Here is a 22,591-nt window from a genome sequence, read left to right on the forward strand (position 1 = left end):
ATATTTATACTCTGTCTGATAAAAAGATATGTTAAAAAACGTTCTGTAAATTATATAGACAGGATTTTTATGCCTCTGTGCCGGCAACAGCTGTGACTGGAGGCATTATGATTTCGGGTTGTCCGTCTGTTGTGTGAGACATTTAAATAGTGGTTATCATTTGATGCATTTCTTGTATATATTATAGTATATGTTACAATGTATTTTTCAAACTAAGGGGTGAATTTTTGTTCTTAATTCATTGTGATAGTAATGTCACTGTGACACTGTAGTATAAGAAATCCTTCTCCAAGGCTAGTTGAACTCCTGAACTTTTTACTATCTGAGGGTTGTTTGCTGACCTCTGGGGTTAGCTATAGATATCTTTGCCTTAAGCCTATTGTCTTAGAAACTGTGTGGATCATGAGGTACCTAGATGAGCTAAATTTGAAGGATGCTCTTGTTTGAAGTCATTGACCATTAGGTCTCTGTCAGATCATCCTATGACCATACTAGTTTATAAAAAGGTGTAACAGTTTGTGGAAGTGTCCATTTAGGGACCTGACTGTTAATAACTTTGCTTCCGTGGAGGTATAAAGCTGTCTGGTTTGTGTTTGCAATCTTTAGAGAACAGGCCGGCTGAACAACATGCTTTCTCTTCAAAAGTAATTGTAAAATAAAGATAATTGTATTTTTGTTTTTGTTTTTGTATTTGGACATTTGAATGATTGTTGCTGATCATTTGACGGATTGTACAGTGTCTACAATTGCTTCAACAAGTAATAATGTTTAATGCTCTCTTGTGTCTTTGAGGGATCTTGAGGGAGCCATGCAAAAATTTCCACAACACTGTCCATCCGTCTTTCCGTCCCATTCTCGTGAATGCAATAACTCAGGAACACCTCAGGGGAATTTCTTCAAATTTGGCACAAATGTCCACTTGGACTCAAGGATGATCTGATTAGAATTTGGTGTTCAAAGGTCAAGGCACTGTGACCACACAAAACACATTTTTGACTGTACGTCAAGAATTCATACGCTAATTATGACAAAGTTTTACCCAAATATCTAATAGGATGAAACTGTGGTGATTGTACAGATCTTCTGTGCTGTCGGCTTGAAGATGTGTGTGAAGCATCGATGTTTTAGGGTTGTAGCTTCTTTGCAACAACATCCATATATGAAGTATTGTCCGCTGTCATGGCTACAACTTTGTGTTCTATCAGAATCAGCTTTATTGGCCAAACATGTGAAGGAAAATACACTCAATACCTTTTATTAAATTCCATCAAAGTCTTCACTACAAATACTTCATGAGTCTGGACAGACATGGATGTAAACTGCAATTTGATTGGTTGGCGGAGGCCATGAGGTGGTATTTCTAGTTTTTGTTCCATTTTAGATTTCCTCCCTGGCAACCATCAGCGGCCATGACACAAAACATGTCACATTGAACATCCTTGCCTGCATGTTCCATGGTGATGTTGTGAGGAGGATAAATTGGAAAGGGATAAATGGGAGAAAATCCTTCAGCCAGATGGCATCGAAGACATTGCTCCTGCATAAGTAATTGTAATAAATATTTAAAACTATTTGAAGTCACACAGCAGTCTTAGGCAGTATTCAAACTGACATTAGCAGTACATGAAAAAAACACAGCCATGCTAATTATTTTGATTGAGACCACTGCATTGACATTTAGGGGAGGGAGCCAATGCAGGGTTCTTCAGAAAACATTACAGAGTCTGTCTGGCTGAGTAAAAGTTTTACGTCAGTAGTCAGCACAGTCGTCTATGATCTGGGAGACTCCAGTTCGAAGCAAAATTATTTATATTTGTATATAAATAAAAGTGGAAAGAGGCTTAAAAATCCTGTTTTTGTTTTTATTACACTTTTAATTTTAGAAAATTAAAGTGTTACAATAAGTGGTCATGAATAAACTACCTTATGAAGGAGGTCCCCACACCGGATGTCGAACTGGAGTCTCCTAGATCATAGACGACTGTGCCGACTACTGAACTACTCATCACCTCATTGCAGACACACCTCTACCTATTTATACACCCATAACACAGAGACAGCACAGTGTGAAACGTGTAGGCAAGAACTTCAGAGGTGATTATTGCTTTTCACTTTTCATTTATTGCCTATTTTTCACAACCTAACTTTGTAGAAAGGAGAAGAGGAACAACAGATTATGAAGAGTCTCTTGGGAGCACTTTGTGTGTGTCAGTAGCTCAGCTTTATCTCAGGGGAACACCCTCAACTCCAGGAGTGATGTCCGAATAAGGAAACGTGCATCATGTAGCAGGTGGATGTGACTCCCCTCATTGAGACCTGCTGATAGATGTATCAGTGGAGCAGAGGAGAGAGACTGAGATAGCGATGTAACTGACCTGCATGCTGGTATTTGACATGTTTTTTTTTTCCTTTCCAAAAACAAATAATTTTTTAAGTATTTGTATGAAACAAATATTTCTAAAAAAAAAAAAACCACTATTTGTGCCTTGCCAAAGAATGTATTTGTATTTGGGCATACCCCAATTAAGTAGAGAGGAAAACTTACAGTGGGAAAAGTTATGTACTTTGTACTGAGTTATGAACGACTACAGTAGCTACAGTGGTTTAATTAGTGCTGGGGTAGTTGGTGTAAGTGGGGTAACTACAGTGGGTGAATTACTACATTAGATAGTCAAAGCACTTGGGGAAGCTCTAGCAAGGAAATGTTTAGCACGTGTTGTCAATGGGGCAGATACTGAGCCTGAGGTGGTCACAGTGGGAATGTTGCTGGATATTAATGGTGGTTACAATGATTGTTGCAAATCTAGTGGAATGATTACTTAATATGGTACTGATGCTAATGGATGTAATAATTAGTCTTTTGGGCGTAACGTTATGGTTACTAATTTTGAGCTAGTTATGTCTACTCTGTAGGGGGCTGGGGTTGACAGTGTTTGTGGGATGAATGCTGGGTATGGCGTAGCTTGTATGTGAGAGGGAGTAGTAGGAATGTACTGTGTGTTTTCTGGTATCTTGGTCCCCAAAAACATCTCTTAAATGTGAAGTAACATGGGATGCACTCCAGTCCCGCTTGAAATGGACCCCTGACATAATGTAGCCACTCTGGTTGAGCTGTGGCCCCAGCTGTCCCCTGGCAACAACACTCTGATAAGATCAGCAGGCTTGTCTTAAAAAGGAAGATGATGCCCCATCACTACCACCTCTGGCATGTTTTCTGGTGACAGTTAGAAAATAAATGATGGTATAATACATCATAACATACATCACTTTATGCAACTCATATATTTATGTTTTCATATGCAATGATCTTTTTATGAAAAATAACAAACTATATTAGTCAAGTATAACATGTTCATATATAGATCCACATGTGATCATTGTAGCCTACTATTTAATTAATTTAATCAACTAGTTTAACTAAATGAGTAGTTTTAGTGTATATTTGATGAGTTAGGCTGTAAATACTACGTTATCTGGTTCTTATTTCTTTTATCTAGTAGCATCCAACCCCCTGTGTTTTCATCATTTGCATATGCTTTACTGTTTTATTATCAACAGCTGTAATACAACCCTACAACATTCACTGTGTGTACAAAATATTAAAGACAATTTCTCTGTCCATGAGAATGAGCAGCATGAATCCAGGTAAAAGCTGTGATCCAACACTCTCATCAATATGAAGGATTATATTTAATGGAAAACATTTTAAACCTGTAACGTTATGTTCAATGAACAACTAAATATATATAAATGTCTGCTGTCTCACCCAGTGTGTAATGAATACTACTGAAATTGGTTAATCAGTTTAATATCTAGTGAAAATCGTTTATAGTGATCACGTCTGTCCGGGTCAAATTGATCACTATAAGCAGATGATTATTCTAACCGATTTTTTAATTTTTCTTTATTTCTCATGGAGATTACCATCTAATTGACATTTGCATATTACAGCCGGCATTCAGACAGATTAGAGATGTACAACCCTGCCATGAGGGAGGACAAAAACATTACTAGAAAGAGGGGATGACATTTCTCTTCGTTTAAGAACATTAAAAGTAAAGTTAGGCGTTGCTGTTGGCTTCCTGACTCATCTTAAAAAAGACGAGAGAGAGAGAGAGAGAGAGAGGGAGAGAGAGAGAAGCAGTGGTCGGGCAAGCTAGAGAGTGGATGAGGAGAGGGAGCAGTGGTAGCAAGAAAGCCAATGAATGAGAGAAATAAAAAGTTATACTTGTCTGTTTCACTTTGGTTACAAATAAACACACCAACATCCTGCACCTCCACACAAACCTGCAACACCTGATAATGGTGCCCCAACCGCTAATTAAATATCATAGGTGTATCATGGGAGTAAGGTAAAAAAAAAAATAGTTTTACCATAGTTTTAAAATGTTTTTCCATATTTTGTCATATATGAAAAGACCCAAAATGAACACTGTAAGCAGACTAATTGATTACTATAAGTGAATTATTCAATCAGCTTTTGTATAGGAATGATTCTGTCTGGAGCTTTTTGATCCATATAAGTGGTTGATCACTGTAACTGTGATCACTATAAGCAGTTACCACTCTACTGTAAAGTGTCATCCACAGGATTTGGAACTGTAAGGAAAAACCAATTTCGAAATTCAAGTTCAACATACAATTTCCTTTAACCTAATACTCGTGAGATGCACAATCTGTTAAGTTTTTTTTCCTATATGATAGCATATGAATCAACATTAATGTGTTAGCTAACACTTACTACACCAAAATGCAACCCAAAATGTTACTAAAGCACTTAATGTCACTGACATGTAACATTAGTGGTCTTTGTCAAGTGATTTGTTTTTTGAAGCTAGCTAAATCTTGAGTTGATAACACCAAATTTATTCAAGTCAAGTAAGCTGAGAATGGTTATTCCTACTGCAGTTAACAATGTTTCTACACGACGAAGCCAAGTAGCCTAAACCAAGAGGGGGAGTCTGTGTATAGCAGGCAGAGTTATGTATACTCAGATAAAAACATACAGAAAAGCAACTTTTGTTTATAAACTTTATTAAGGCTAATTAAAACACTTAATATGAAAGAAGACTTTAACAATTTCTTAAGCCACCCAATCTCATCTATTTGAGGGGGCATGGCACGACGCCTCTGACGTCAGCTTGTTGGCATGGTAACTGCTATATTTTTATGTAGCTTACATTTTTAAAAGCTTTTTTGAGCTTCTGTGTGACTTGTGGTGTAAGTATTGCACAGATCCATTGGTGCAGTCGGTTGAGCGCACCTCTCAGTGTAGGACTCTACTGTCCTGAGCAGAGCAGAGCAGCTCACAGACCACCTGGTCATGCCCTCTGTAAGGACGCTTTCCACAGCACCAGAATAGAAGGTCTTTAGGACCCCCAGAGAGACTATGAATTTCCTAAGCTGTCTGAGGTGGTAAAAGCGTTTCTTCACCTTTTTCACCAACATGTCTGAGCATGTGATCCATGCCTGACATGATTCTAGCATAAGCAGTGCTAGCCAGCATGGCTAATCCAAGAAAAGAGCAGCACTGACAGACTGTAACTGAAAGATGCCAGATTTTCACTGGCAAGGTATAGAGAGCTGAAAGGAAAGATCTTGGTTCTGTTCCAGAAGTAATAAAACCTAACTCATCATCACAATGACATTTGTAATAAAGCAAATTACAAAAAATCTAACCCACATATATTGATATATGGAGAAACAGTATATCAACCAACTCCACAGTTCTTCTCAGCACTGCGGAGCATTTTATCAGCTCTCAGTGTTTTGGTTCAGTCTCACGGCTTTCAATACACTCATTTCCAGTTGCAGCAGACAGCTGTTTTCAGCAAAAATACTCCCACTGTACACTATCTATGCATCTATGCAGCACCAAAAAACACTGAGCCAGTGACTAGCAAGTGAAGAAAGAACATCTAGGAGCTAAAGAAACAGACATTTTTCTTAAAAGAGATTGAATATTTGGCTTAGATTCATCAGATGGAAACAAACATGACTCCGAATGAATGCTAATGTTTAGTTAGTCGTAACAACTTACATAATATGCCCAATAAACACATAAATCAATAGTGCTTTAATATTTCTCCTCTTTGTGCCTTTTTAACCCACCATAAGTCCATAGTGGGTTCGGTGTCACTCAGCCAGACTGAGGCCAGTTGACTTTCAAGGACTCAGACTGGGAGGGAAGGTTGAATAGTCTAGACTTCTCCTTTTATTTTTTATTACAGCAGAGGTCAAAGCCAAAAACCTGATGAGTTAACAAGAGAAAGATGCTGGATTTCATTGATATATGTATGGATATGGATACAGTAACATACAATTATTGTGTTTCCATGCTAGAAACACTTAATAGGGACTGTAGTTTTATATATGCCAACATATTACTCTTTATCTAACTTTATTTCAAACTCTAACAGCAGCTGCCGTAGTGAATAATCACTAGAATGTGAATAGTACGCCCAAATAACACATTTCACTTACAAACAGACCAATGAAAGAAACCTATAATGACAGATTGCATCACAGAAGCTTGTGAAACAGCGGCAGGCCCAGAAGTGATTGGCTCTCCATCACCATCATCATCATCAAGTGATTGAGAAGCAAAACTACATAGTTTAAAGTTTTAGCTCACAGGGATCACTGCAGAGAAGCAAAAGCAGGACTTAAGTTGGAAAATATTTATCATACGAAATATATACAAAATGTTTCAAAATATACATAGAAATTAAATAATGCATGGCTATGGCTTAACAAAGGTGATGAAGAGCAGGGAGAGCTGCCAATGAAACTGGTAAAAAGAAAAGTTTACAGCGGTGAGAAACTACGAAAGTCTGTCTGGCGAAGGAAAATGGAATTGTCTTGAGGAAGAGAGAGACGGTCCTTGAAAATGAAATCAAGTTTTGTGAGAGAGAAAGCAGAGAAATGCCAGGGATGACAAGGAGCAGAGGGAAAAGAGGAGAATGTGGCTCTAAAAATGAACACGCTGCAGAAGAGAAAGGAAAAATTGATAACGAGGTGGAGAAGAAGAGGAAACAATGACAAATCCCGATGAATATGAGAGCCAACAGGATTCTAATACTTACTTTATCACTCAGCCAGACCTCAATGACAAATCTCTTAATATGCAAATAGGTCTGTATTTATTCCAATGACAAATCACGCCGTCACATAAACAGATTCGTGAAATACTATGCACACAGACGTCCACATACACACAGGTGGTTTATTCATCTGTAGTACTTATCAAGTCTAGAGGTTATTAAAAGTTATTAATAACTGCTGTATTTGTTCCAATGACAAATGGAAAAAAGAGCCACTGCCACTCCATAAAGAGGATAGATACCACTGTTCCACCTGTGTGTATGAGTGTGTGTTAATGTTTTTATCAGTTTAATAGTTACTTATTATTTCTATCTGTAGATGTTCCACTGCCTGTTGTGTGGGTGATTCTACCTTATTTTATCAAGCGCCATGTGTAGCATTTTGGAAATATATCATATATTACTGGTGGGTCAGTACGTCTGCACAAATAAAGTTTTGTTTTGTTGGAAAATTGCAGGTGTTAGAGTTTTGCAGTTTGGACCCAGACACAGACTAGGAGTAAGATGAATGAAGAGGATTTATTGAAAGGGGGAGTGGGGAATGGAGGTGGAATGAGCGGGGAGGTAGCTGGCTGAGGCAGAGGGCTGGAGGGCGGTTAGGTATGGCAGGACCGGCTGGGCAGGGTGGATGAATGAGGGAGGATGGTGTAGGCTGGCGGGAGGTAGCAGGTGGTTAGTGGTTTGGAGAGAGGCGGGCATGCACGCAGGGCCAGTAATGATCCTGGAGCACAGGGAAAAGAGACGGCAATTAGCAAGGAATTCAACATGAGGAAACAAACGCTAAGAACACTAGAACATAAGAGAAGCCTGAAGCGTTTACTACCACTATAGCTGAAACAACAATCCAGCGGAGAGAGGGTGAAGAGCCGGGGGTTGATATACTGAAGAGGAGCTGACCTGATGGATGGCAGGTGTGTAGGGATCCAAGAGCCGGGAGAGTGAGAGGAGGAGCGCCACACCCACATCACGCACACACACACACATACACACACATAGAGAGAGACAGACAGGGGAACAGAGGAGACACTGGAGAAGGGATAAACTGGAGGCACGGCCATGGCTGTAACAGTATAACATGTTATATGGTTTGTATGAGCTAACAGGCTAGCCACACAATAAAACACCATAATAACAATTTGCCATAGATGGGTAATTAATGAAGTGTTTTTGAGTATGGCCAGCCTGCCTCATGTCACTGTCAGTCTAATTGTGACAGCTTGCTATAATTACCACAAATTAATATCCACACCAATTCATTTTAAGAGCTACAATTAACCTTTTACTTGAAATTAATTTGGCAGATGCCTTCGTCCAAAGAAATGTACAATACGTGCATTCAACCTCCAAAAGAACAAGATGTAAAAAGAGAAGAAAAAATATCTAAGTTCTAATCCTGTGTCACTGTAATAACTGACCTGTTATCTCTTGGTATATGGCAAATAAATGCCAAACAAATCATTCTTGACTCATCTTGAACCTGGGCTGTAGAAATGTACCCAATCAAATGTGATTTTGGACTTCTCACTAACCCCACTCATCACATAAACCTGCACTTGACTGTTAGCTTGTGGATCGTAGTAACTGGCAGAGAAATGTCACAGGAAGAGGTGTGTGTTTAAGACATGAGGTGGAAAAAGCTATTTTTTTTTACATTTCTACTGACTGTGGTTGAGGTTTGATGTATTCATTTCTCCCTCACTTTGCGTCTCCTGGTCTAACAACACTGAGGAGAGGAGAGGAGAGGTTAGGGTGGAGGCCAACTATCCTCTAAATCAGGGCTTCCCATCCTCTGGACCTCGGAACATTTGCTACTGTACCAGGCCATGAGGAAACCATATGACTTGGCACAAAAAGCTGAACAATAATTATATAACTTCATATGATATCATAGGTAATTAGTCTGTGCTGCATTTACCTCATCACTCCCTGACATGCCATGCCTTCCTCTCTGGTGTTGGCTGTCTCTCCCCGTACTGAGGTGTATATCTGCGGGTTGGCAGAGTTTACCCTGAACCACAACATACAGGATTAGTGTACAAGCTAATGACAGGCCTCCGTCTACAAACACTATCTTCCAGTTTTCAAGGGTCCCATCATGATGGAGGAGTGTGAAGAATTATAAATCCAAATTATATACAATTATATACCATTATAAACAGTCTTAGATACGAGCACTGAGTTACACCAAAATCTAACATTTTAAAATTCTACACATAGCAGCTAATTTCACCTTCAAAATGCCAGTGTTTCTAGTTGGATTTTGATGTTATTTATCTAGGTAAGGCAAAGACTCAGGAAACAGAGTTTGTGTTGACATTTGTCATTTTCTGAATTTTAAAACACTTAACAGATATCTCATATGCCATTTGTCATTTTGACAGTTAAAAAAAAATTGCTGGTGCTGCAACAGGATTAGTCACGTCATCACCAAATTGGAAAAAGACTCCAACAAATCAACAGTGCACATAAGGAACCAGAGCCAGACCTGTGATCTGTCTGTTCATCCCATGTCCCCACTGTCTCTTAGATATATATCTAATATTGGAAGCATGATTTCAATGGTTCAAGCGCATCAGCAAGTGCAAAACAGTAGGTTGTGGGTGTTTGCACTGCTGCACATATATGAACCAAAATAGCAGCTAGAAAGTTTAAAAAGTTTTGGTTGTGTCTCAACCAGTCACATCACCAGTTTCATCGCCCTGAAACAGCTGAGCCAAACACAGTGAAGCATGAAAACAAACAACAGCTCAACAAATGGAAAAATACATCTCCGGGAAATGATATTAATGACTGGAAGGTGCAACGTGTCACGCACAGCACCAGCAGTCTGCAGCCAGAGGCAGATACTGTTTTTCTTTCAGTGAATTAGCATAATGACATTAGAAATAAATAACAGGAACAATAATCATTTGTCGAAGCTGTTCTTATGACAGCATCAAGCCAACATTATTGTGTCATTGTTGCTTAATGTATAGAGACAGTATTTAAAGACAATTTAAAGAAATCTACTGTTCAAAGAGTGTTTAGATGAAACAGTTTTTTACAATTTAATGATTGTACCATAATTACTGAACATTTCTTCCAAGTATTTTTTTTTAACACAATCACCAAAATGCCTGTGAGGTGGCTTTGGGCCAGAAAAAGATGTGGTTCTGAGACGTCTGCTCTGAGAGGAACTTCTAACATCGTGTCCACACAGAAAGTGATTCAGCCAGGTTTTTCAGACATCTGTCTCAAGCACCTCTGATGGAACAGATACGCTTCTATTTTAATCAACACAGCTGTCTACAAGGGCCACATGATGGCTGGCACTACACATGACCCGAGGCGTATTTTTACACTTCAAGCCCATTTTCCTCCGTTTTATGCACTGAACTCCAGTCATTGTGTGTTGGGCTCTGAGCCTGTGATCATGGTGATGTATTTTGACAGCACAATCACTGTTTTGGAAGTGATTTTTCAGCTTTTCACTCCTTCCACCTCTTAACAAAACACCTCTAAATCTCTGAAATCTTCAGTTCCGTCTGTGCCACAGACCATCGCCACACTTCTTCTCCACCCGGCAGCACTCGATGTAAAAAAGCAGCAGATGCTGGATGGAGGCTGCCAATATTCTCCATAATGGTCTTACTTGTTTATGGTAATTGCACTAATGTCTAGAAATTAATGTGCTTATGATTTATTGATCTTGGAGTGCTACACATTAGAAAGCACCCTCGTGTATGCTGACAAACGTGGGAACCGTCTCTATGTGCAGCACTTTCACTTAACATAATGCAATTCAAAGAAATGAAATGCAACATAATGTGTACATGTGCAGTGGCCACACACAAGGAGTTACATCAGCAGGATGGAGAACAGCCAGTGGGAATTATCATCCAATCAAAACAACACTATGAACTCTGTCTGAGTTGTTTTGTTGCTCTTATCGGCCCGCTGCTCTAAAGCGACGTACACAACAATAATCATCCATCTTTCATTTACCATCAGCCCTCACTCGTTCAATCCATCTGCTTTGTTTTCTTTGTTTATGTCAAGGATGAATAGTCGCACAAGGACCCTGTTGGATGAATTAACTCCTAGTTATAAAAGCCTCCATTTTTTTTGTGTCTTGTTTTGATACAACTGCATAAAAGAACATCAGGAACGGTCTGAAAACACCAACATCAACCACCAAAGGCCCCCAAAACCACTCCAGTCCACAGTTGGCACACAGTGCCTAGATTGTGTTTGATGGATACAACCTGATTCTCCAACCATGTGTTGATCTGTTTGAGGATTTGGTGATGATTGTAAAATATATTGACTCCAATGGCTCAACAGAATCAGCAGTACTCGCTTAGTCGTTATAATGTGTTGACGGTCGTGCCACAAGAATGAGACATTAGCTTTTATACTAATCAAGCTCTTGAGTTAACATTCATGCCCTGAGGATGTGAGCCTCTCCATCCTTTGAGAATTCACTCCCATAAGGACAGAAATGTTTCACCATCTCGTCTGATAACTGTTGTTGTTGGCAAGATTGCTTCTTTATTTTTATACTGTTTTTTTGATCTTGTATAGATAGATCGTATTTGAAAAACCAGACCAGCTCTAGAACACAGCAAGACATAAAAATAAGACTGCAGATATCTCTGTTTTGCTTTGTTGAATAGGGTAAAGGTTATCATCCTTAAGAGTTTAATTATTTCAAACCCTATTTTGATGCTACTTATGCTCTGCATTTTCCCTGCAGCAGCCATTCAGTGTATTTATGTTCAGTAATTGCTTCTGTGTCATAGATTTCATTGTTAGTGGCAGAGTTTGCCATTCAAGTTACCTACACACACACACAAAGCATTCACAGGAAATGATGCATATATGTACTTCAGTTTGTTCTTTTATCTCATTATTACAAGCCTCCCTGTTTACGGATATCTCTCTACAATAGCATTAGTATGGAGTTATATTTGTGCTGTAGGGAAATAAGCTCATGTTTGTATAAAGGGGTTATAGCAAAGAATTATTGCACTTGACTCAGTTGAACCTCTCCTCCACTCATATAGTTTTATAAGGTCGTTGTAATAGTTCTAAAAGGCCGGTCAAGGAGAGTTTCTGGACTGAATAGATAATTTTCTGGCGTAGAATTTAGAGTGAATAGCGAGGTAGAAGATGATCTATATGATTTAGGGACCAATAAGTGAGCAAGAAAACAAAACAATTGACTTTATGTGCATGCATTCATTTCTACAAACTACAGCTACAATACAACTAATACAAAAAAACCCACAACATAAACAATAAAACACACGAACAAATGAAGACCTACACAAACAATGCAACAACTGATGAACAATGAGAATTATGACCAGATAGTTACAGCAATATAAAGGCCATCACCTGAAAGCAGCTGATATTTTGGGGTAATTTGGAATAGGTCTAATCTTTTGAGAGCCAATTTGGAGTGGCAGAGTATTTAGAAACCAGGAAGAGATAGTTTAGATTTAGCAGCAGTTTAGCAGATTATGGAAGCTTACCTGTGTGACTGTGGTGTTGGAGCATAGAGAGTTTCAATGCAGTGATGCTGTGCGGAGTCAGATGATGATGAAGGATGCCAAGTGGGCCTGTTGACAGTCAGATCACTCTGCTGGAGCAGGTCAGAATAACAGATGGACAGAGCAGAACACTTTGTACTGGTCGACAAGTGAACTCTCTAACTCTCTGATGTATTCAGGTGACGATGATCTTTTTTTTTTTAACTTTATTACCATGGAAGGAAGCTGCAACTTGCAACTATTGAGTTGAGTCGAGTGGTATGGGATGACAAATTAAATTTTTGCTATGTCTTTGTGTCACAATTTCTCTATGAAATATCATTTATGTGCTAGGAAAAAACATTTTCTGCATGCAAAATGTGTCATTGAGAATGAGGCATGAATATAACACTGTGTAATAGAGCTTTGTTAAGTTACTGAATTCCTTCTGCGGCAGCTTCACATTTAAAGCATTCCATGTTGCAGACGTCTTGGTGGCTTATAAAAGCAAGCGGGCAGAGGAAATGCAATTTATTTGTCACCGAGGTTCGTGCTCACAAACAAAGCATGGTCACTTTCTTTGGCTTTTGTCAGTGGAGTAGTTTTCGATATTGCATGGAGTGATGGAAAAAGCAGAAACAGCCACACTGAGCTGTTACAGTAGAGATGAGGAGCTGCAGGCGACACTGCGATTTGTGAGAAACACATCTTATGGCAAGTCAAGCAGTTCATAAATATGTGATTTTTAACACATAAACATGGTGACAACACATTAACAACACATTACTAACATGTTAATTTTCCACACGTTAACATTGTCAATTTCACATAATTCTGAGCCATTTGGCCTCTTGCCACTGGCTGTTGAGCAATAGGGTTAAACCATATCTATAAGCCGAGGGGTTGCCTACCACTATTATGATATTTAACATGCTCTCTATCCTCTTATTTATTTATACCATTCATCAAATTTTAGTTTCCTATTGTTAAAACATCATAGTAGTGTGGGGAAAAAGTCACAGCAGTGGTACTCGCTCTGCTGGTTTAGGATACAGACCATCGTAATGAATATCTGTATTTAGAAAACTACATAAACACAGGTGATATTACCCATTTTGATGGAATTGACAGCCTTCCAAAGACCTTTAGGATTATAATGAGAGCTTGTAATGAGGTCAGATATTAATATGATTTGGCTTTCCTGACAGCAGATATACGTTTCTGTGCCAAAGTCCTGGGCCATCCTGAAAATCCTTATTAAAGCCATTTACCTGAAAAGTGTTCAGCCAATAAGTTAAAACACTTCACAGCATTCAAGTAAACACAAAGATACAAAGAAAAATAGCTTATTATTGTTTGTTTCTAGAACCACACACATAGTTTATATCTGCAATACCTGGAAGTAGTCATGAAAAATAAGGGATATGAACACTTTCAACTGTGCATTGCAGATGCTCCACAGTGATCACACCAACAAGTGACCTGGATTGTTACTGACTAGCCTATTATACACTTTACAACGGCCAGAATTCATTTTATAACTGCTTTTGTGACAGTTTATATGCTGGTTTGGTGACTTGAAATGGCTTACTGACTGGTAATATAACATATCTGGTATAAGGCTTAGTTGAGGGGCTGGTTCTGGATAATTATAGACTTGGCTATGCAGATTATGCAGGACAGACATTTTCATTCATTAGGCCTACTTTGTATTTTATGCACAGATAGGCTAAAGCACGTTGTATTAAAATGTATTAATGTGGTTGAACAGTTTTAATTGCACCCTTACTCAAGGTCATGCAAACGGTCTGATGGCTCCTTGATAATAGTAGCAGACTTCTCTCATTATCTGAGAATAAAATCATGGGTCTGGATATCAAGCTGTTAACTTCAAATTAACTTATTAATGTTAAGTTTGTTAACGTGCTGTAAATGGCCGCTGCCATTATAGATTTAAACATCTGTGATTAAAATGAAAATAAGTCAAGAATAGCTGCAGGAAGCTTTTATATATGTATTATAAAATAAGTACAAAGCCTAGTTAAGAGCGTTGAGATGACATGTGAGCCACTTTGCATCTGCTGTGTAATAATTAACACAGGTGTGTCTAAGAGGTTGAGACGCCAGGCAGATATTGTTTTTTGCTTTAATATTTTGGTTTGGATTAAAGTCGCTTTTTACTGAATGTTTTGAAATCCATGTTAGCCTTTAGATGCACGCATCAAGTCTTATTTTTTGATAGCTTATATGCACCTGTACAGTTGCATGCACTTCCACACATTCATATCTACAGAAACTACACTGCGGATTAAGCATGTTTAAAGTAAGTCCATCTTGAAGCGTCTTAAAGCTTGAAAACCTTGACAAGAGCCATCAAATCTGTATGCTATATACTCCAATTCCACTCCTGTAAACCCCCTCATGACTCACAAACAAGTTGAATATTAACTAAACCCCTGTCAACGACTCGTTTCAGAGTTCATGTCACTTACTCCAAAACAAAATAGAGAAAATGGGTATTTTGTACATCAATACAAAATAAATATTCAAATCGCTTTAATTAATTCATCCACGTCTTTTGAGTTTATGTATTTTTTAGTCATTCTATTTTCTTCTCAGAGACCGAAATAAAAAATGAATAGTGATTTGATTTTCATTTCAAAATCCACAAATGAAACTGGTACAAATGAGGCATTTGTCCTTTCCCCAGTCAAAAACAGCAGGTACAACATTTATGAAGGACTTGAATTTCCTTTTCTAACCTTTCATTTTTTTAACAAGAAAACAAACATGAAAAAACCTGTTCAAGGACTGAGAAGTAGCTGCTACTAGAGAGAGAGAGAGAGAGAGATAATAATAATAATAATAAACATTAATTCTGATAGAAAATATGTTCAAAGAATATTTAACTAATATATTTGGAACAACTTCACCATCCTATTTCTGAGTGCTGTGAATCTACAAGAGGGTTGTTTTCCCCTTTTGATTCATTGCTCTTAAATGAGTGAAACAACTGGTACACACATTGTCAGGTGCACTGATTTTATTCATCAAAAAACATCCATAACAACCATAAATCACTACAAAGTTATACCGAGGTAAACTACAATTCTCTACAAAATGTAATTGAAATTTGATAATGAAGTGGAGCCAACTGTTACAGGCAGCATGATAAAGGTTGTTAAGCTGTGGCCTATCAGAGGCTCATTCACTGCCTCCATTGGAACTGCTCATATCTGGCTGCTTCAACTCAGTTCTGATTACATTGAATTCTCAGTAAATCCACATATTTATATTTGACAATTTATAAATTACACAATTTATAATTATTTATTACATAGATCTAAGTGTGCATCAGGACATTTATAACATAATAAATCAGGTATATTCCAAGTATTTTTTAATTACCTAAAAGCAGTAACTTAAACATTTGGAACTTGAGATACCGGTGTCTAATGTTGTAATACTAGCCTATAAACTGACCGCAAATACTTACATTGTACTTCATTAAATTAAGTCACAAAATGACAAACAAGACTAGGTCAAATACTAGTAGATGGCTGGACCATGTATGAAACGCTAGAGGGCTTTTAATTTGAAATGAGGGCTTTTAATTTGAAATACAGGAATACAATAAATACACATTACAAATTAAGGCTATTTGTCACTGTATTGGGTTGTCCTGTTCATCTGGACTATTACTGCACTGCATATAACTGAACTATACTAACATTTACTCCCTACTTTTTAAAGGAGAGTCTGGGAGAGCAGGTCAGAGAACAGGAAGATGGGTGTCATATTTAAGGGTTTGTTTTTTTTTTCTGTCTTCCTACACTGGACCAGGCACAGCTCAGAGAAGCAGATATTTACAACAGACGCAAAGAGGGATAGTGTGACTCATTTGTTGTTTAATTGAACTAAGAATAGAGTTATTTATTTTATTTCCTGTGCTCTTTTGACAGGCTTTGGAAAGAAGGCTTAATTTAAACAATCAGGCTGAGCTGCAGGACGGCATCCCACTGCAACGGAAATATCCAGATGGCCATGTTGTACAGAGTAGATTTCACCTCACACAGCCAATATAGTACTTGGAAATTGGGTTCAGATATCGGGACACCTCATGGTGCATTATTGCTAATTTACAAAAAATCCCAAACCTTAAAGTTATGGATTTAAAATTATATGCCAACACTGTCAATGCACAATTAATTTGGATTATTTGACTTTTTTAAATTGTATAAAAACTTTAACAAGGACGTGTTGTCTGGGCAGTGCTTCCACATTTAATACCTTGGATATTTCTTTTTTAAAGCACCTGTTTGACATTGTCAGCTCAGATGACATGGCTACAGAGGTGTTCAGAGAGCCAGGGCATCACCGATAAGAAGTACAACAACGGGCAGAATAATTGATCACATCAACAAATCCTGCACTGTGTTTTATTTTTTGTTCTTTGTCAGGACACTCTGGTTCCTGAAGGAGAGAATACTCCTCAAAACAACTCATCTGGTTCCTCAGATCCAAATGCTGATTCTACAAATGCTGGTTTCAGTCATGTTAATGAGTAAGTGGTAGTTTCCTACTTTATTAATAATGGATCATCTACTGTGTTAAATGACTCATGGCCAGGGTCAGCAGGCCAATAGAGAGTACTACAAACAGAATCAGGATAATAATATGGTAACCCAACTGTTTTGGATGTTGCAAAGCCCCGCCAGCAAAATGTTTCATCAGCTGCCACTGCTCATGAGCATAACAACCGGTCATTTAATGGTTTAATGGTATAATTTACTGTTATGTGTTATTGTTCATGATCAGATCTGAAAACCTTACTGACCACTCTAGCATCAAAAATCTGGATTGGAGAGATGCCCAGCAGTAATATGATAAATGTATGCAGACAAAACATAATGGATGGTGCCATGCCAGCCTTTGCAAGGAGGGGTTTCAATCCAAAGGCCAAATTAAGTGTCATATTTATGAGTGACTTCATGCAAGCAGAGGGTGCATGAGAGTTTTCCTGACTGCTTATGATAGCTCTCAAGGACAGCACGCTATTTACAGGCCCACGGAGCAGTAAGATCCTGTCCCTGGACAGCCATGATTACTACCCACACATGGCACTTATCTAACTCACTCTTCTAACATATTGAAATTGTATTTCTGCCTTTGTTCAAATTTGATTTTGAGTTGGTAATAAACACTTTATTCTGCAGATATTTGCGGAACTGCTGTCCACTGGAAAAATATCTCTCAGTTTTTCAACATTTCAACTTTCGCAGCAATATACAGAGGTCTCTACAGGACATATGGAGTGATGATAGCTGTGGCACTGGTGCATGGAGGAGTGTTACCTTCTTTTTCTCTGAGAGGCTCTGCTAAAACCTGTGCTCCACACTTACATCACCACCCACTCTCCAAGAAGTAGCAGATCAGGATTTGCAGTGGAAACTCAAAAAGGTATGTCAATTTTGTCAACAAGTTCCTTACTCACGTTCTTAATTTTTTTTAAGCCAATGATGAAAGTACTACAAAGACCTGCTTCTACTAATAAACTGTCATAAAGATCAGTGAGGCGGATGATATTGCAGCAGCTAAAGCTGCCATTAGTCCCACAGTTCATCAATACAAATGGTAAATTGCATTTTAACTTGCCTTAATTTTGTTCATGACAGTGGTTGGATGAGATTTTCTAATTTTTAAAGGAAAATGCTCAGGTGAGCCGGAAAATCAGTATTTCTAGCTGGAAAAACAAAGCTACCTGGTGCCACATGCTGTTATCTAATATAGTGCACTTGCTCCTGTTTGATTGGGGCCAGAGGTTGATTGTTCACAATGTGTTGGGCCTGTCTGTGTCAAAGGATTGCTTAACTGGGTAATGATGGTCAATTGAGTGTGGCACTCCTGATTCACTTAACCTATGGCAGTTGCTTAGTTCTCATCACTTGGGTGTGTTAGGTTAACATGCTATTCTCTGAACATGCTTTCTTATACATCACTTATTTTGTTCTCTAAATGTATACATGGTCCCTTGCAGAATAGCATACGCCCTGAGGGACTGAACACACTTGGCCTCCTGGACCTGATGAAAATTCACCCGAGCATCTTCAAGGAAAGTGTTTTCTTCATCGTAGAGGCCTTGAAAGGCTACAGACTTGATCTCCCTGTTCCAAGCAGAGCTGTCCCCTCCAGGAAGCAACCAGAGGTGACTGGAAAAGAGAATGGAAGAGTACTGAGAGACTACTGAAGGTAAATGAATGATTCACTCTGTAACAGTTGTGCAGAGTATTTTGAGCTACTCTGACTTTTGCTGACAATCCTGTATATCATCACAGATGTTTAATGATTTTATTACCTTGCTATTTTACTGATGGTGTGTTTGAGAGCACAACATATTTTTTTGTGTTTGCCTCTGGAGCTGACTGAGTACCAGTGCTCGTTTTTTTCCACTCTGGCAATGCTAAATTTCATTCACAAGACAAGGCTGAAGTACCCTGAAGCCAACACCTGTCTTGTAAATTTGAAACTTCCTATCCATGACACTAATGTTCAATTCACCAAGTTTATGTGTGAGGGCATTATTCAAGCTCCGGCTTTTGGTCTAGCTTAAAGTCACTGACAGTTAATTTCATAATGGCTGTTTGAACTTCCTCACTGCTACTTTTATTCTCAGTTCTTTGAAAGGATAAAACTGCAACTGTTTTGGGACATGGAACACCCAAATGCAATTAAATGAATGAATGGAAAATAATTAGAACCTGTTGCATGTTTCTTTCTTTCTCCTTCATTAAAAAGACAATTTGTCTCTCTCCTACATGCTAGATGCTCCTACTCAATACTGATCATGGATCATCATTATTATTACTACTATTAATCACAAGGATTTTTTAGGCAATGTACTGATTATGTTGTAAATGAGGATTTGCAGCACATCTGTTGTGATTTGGGGGTTTTCTGATTGGTCAATAGCTGTGGTGGTGATGTTGTGGGATTTGAGTACAGGGAGGTATTAGCATTATCACAGTTAACCAGAGACTGTAAATGCACCATGCTAACAAAGCTAGCAGCTATCAGTTAGTGTTAGGGTCAACTCCACCCTCTCATCCAAATATGGTCACTTCTGGCTCCAAAAATCCAAGATGGTGACGGTCAAATGCAAACTCAAGACTTCAGATCAGGAGTCCATAAACCAATGGGTGACGTCACGGTGGCTACGTCCATTATTTTTTACATTCTATGAGAGAATTCAGCAAAGGTACACCACGTCTCCCTGTCTCATCATTCTGTCCTGAATTTCAGGTTAGTATTGTTTTAAGTGGCCAAAGGCGCACCAAAAGTGTTATGAGGCGCATCAAACTGCCCTGATGTCCCTATGCTGACCTTATTTCGATTGTGGAGCATCAAATGAGGGCCCAATGACCCAAGCTGTTTTTTCTGCAGCTGAAAAAGAGAGAGAGAGCGCGAGTGAGCTGAGAGCACAAGGGAGAGACAGCGTGGCGATGGTCGAGAGAGGAGAGGGAGCGGCGGTAGAGAATAAGAGAAATAAGAAGTTATTTTCTGATTGTTTCATAGTGGTTACATTCTAAAGCATAAATAAATAACCATCAAACACTCAACTGTGCAAGTAAAGCAGTAGTTAATACAAAGAACAACAGGATAAATCTGGGTTGTTCTGTGGTGGCATTTCAAATCTGATGCCTGCAGTGCACCATAGGAGCATCAAATGACCTGCGTCAAATGAGGTGCGTCAGTTATTGCTCTCAGTGTGTTTGGGCCTTAATGTTACTGTTATGTGCAAGTCTGAGTAACACTTGATAGTAATATCTGTGTGTCTGTGCATTTATTAATCATTTCACGATTAATTAAATTAGATGCAATTACAGCCTAAACTTATTTGGAAAGATGAATGTAGAGATATGAAAATGACACGGAGACAGAATGTGTTTGTTCTGGGTTTGACATTTTATTTTGTACGTGTTTTATGAACATGGAAAATGTGTCTACAGAGACTATAAATGTGCAGTAATAGTAAATACTGGTTAAATGGGAAAAGGGACGATGCAAACAGTATAGAGTGAATAAGATGTGAATAAATAACTGTGGAGAATGCAGCAAAGGCAAGCCACATCTCCCTGTCTCATCGTTCTTTCCTGGATACATAGAGCTGCTTATGGGTGCTGCAGCCTGGTACTTGTAACACTAGTACCCAATCTCAGTCACTTTACAGCTGACATAAATCGGTGATAAATGTGCAAACCAGCCATGTAGCCATATGAGGCTCTCATACAAACTAGGTGCTTGTAACACTGGAGTTTGAAGTTACACTCAGTCATGCTTCACTCAATTGTGCTCAGGTGGATACAGAGATTGTAAAATTTCATATGTTTTTTAGTTTGATGGGAATGCAACATTTAACATCATACAGATTAGTTTTTCAGAAATGTCCAATTTTGTTGTGTTTAATTCTTTAGACTTGAGACCCTTGAGAGGAGCATCAGGTGGGCAAGAGGGAGGATTCTTCCATTGGAGGTTGCAGATGAACTTCTTCCATTAGTGACCTGTTTTATTCAACTAGTGCAAACAGCTTTGTCATGTCAACTCAATAAGATATTGACTATGATTCATATGATTCCATCTCTTTTGTCAGTCAGTCAAACTTTATGCAGGGGTTAGGTTCTCAGCCACCATGTCTGAATTCAGGCATAGAGCAGTTTTAAATTCATATTATACTTAATTCAATACATTGTACACTGGACAACTATTCAGGCTCCCAAATCTTTTCTTGCTTTAATCCCTGCTTTATGTAGAAGTTAAATGCAATTCAAAGTGCTTTCTTTGAATTGGAGTTACATTGACTTCTAAAAAGTCTCTTTTGAGGTTGGGGTGAACAGGACACTTGTCATGCCTGCTGGAGATTACATCATGCATTATGTCAAGACTTTGGATACACTTAAAGTTGGACTTGTTTTCAACATGCTCAATTCACAGTAGGTTATGTTGTATGTGTTCTGATGGCACTTGAATGCAGTTTGGTGCAGTATACAGGTGATATCTCTGGAGCCAGACTATACTTAGGAGATATCGGTATTCATTCAAATGATATAGGATATATCAGTATTCAAGCTAAATATTCTTAATATAACATAAAGATATTGAATATATAATTACATAGTGTAGCTTTACATTACATAGTCTAGCTTTTTACTACAATGCATTGTATTAAAAAGGCTAAACACACCAAGTCATATACCTAATCATCGACATCTCTATGTAAAAATGAGATATCCCTGCACCTCCACTGTGTCGGTTTAAATTAGCCTTAAAGAGACATGGACTGTCTCAATTTGATCTTCATGATAGTGGCTGACATGTATGCATATTAAATCATATCATGTCATTAAATCTCTTTTAGCCACATTAGGTACCTCTGGGTATCAAGCCCCGTTGGTCCAGTTGTAAAGCATACACACACAATATCTTTTCCTCAGACTGCAAGGTTAATGTTTTAAATGATTTGAGTCAACCACATGTTCAGTGAAATAGGTAGCCCCCACTCATTTCAAGCTGGCAGTGGCTGTCTATAGGTCCAAACAAACTGGAATAAGCAGATTAAGCAAAAAGTGTGGCTAATGACATCATTAGATTTTCATCTTTTGCCAAGTCTGTTCTCCAAGGAGACTAGAAAGAGGACATGTCACTTGCTATGAGACAGTCTGTCTGATAGATGATTCACAATGTCTATTCATGTAACAGAAGAAGTATGAGTTTTTTTAGTCTATATATACACTGTGGGTTCGCCAGCTGTCAATTAACTTACTTTGAGTAAAGCAGGAGCTAAATGAACTATCATGTTATATAATGTGATATATGGTTGATTTGACTACTGTTAACAAATTAACTTATTCTAAATCACAAATGTGTTCTCTAAATGACATAATGTAATGTAATGCATAAAGGTCAGATGTTCCATTTAGG

General features: G+C 38.3%; 1 long non-coding RNA gene across 1 annotated transcript in view; it reads left to right on the plus strand.

The window, feature by feature from the left end:
- LOC121901996 overlaps positions 1 to 21,657 on the plus strand; it is a 65,237-nt gene extending 43,580 nt beyond the window's left edge. The window contains exons 3-7 of the long non-coding RNA XR_006097431.1: positions 17,077 to 17,180; positions 17,899 to 18,076; positions 18,292 to 18,333; positions 18,654 to 18,865; positions 21,088 to 21,657. This is a non-coding gene — a long non-coding RNA (uncharacterized LOC121901996). The remainder of the gene's footprint in view (positions 1 to 17,076; positions 17,181 to 17,898; positions 18,077 to 18,291; positions 18,334 to 18,653; positions 18,866 to 21,087) is intronic.
- Positions 21,658 to 22,591: the final 934 nt, after the last annotated feature.

Source organism: Thunnus maccoyii, chromosome 8, assembly GCF_910596095.1.
Source record: "Thunnus maccoyii chromosome 8, fThuMac1.1, whole genome shotgun sequence".
NCBI classification, from domain to species: Eukaryota; Metazoa; Chordata; class Actinopteri; order Scombriformes; family Scombridae; genus Thunnus; species Thunnus maccoyii.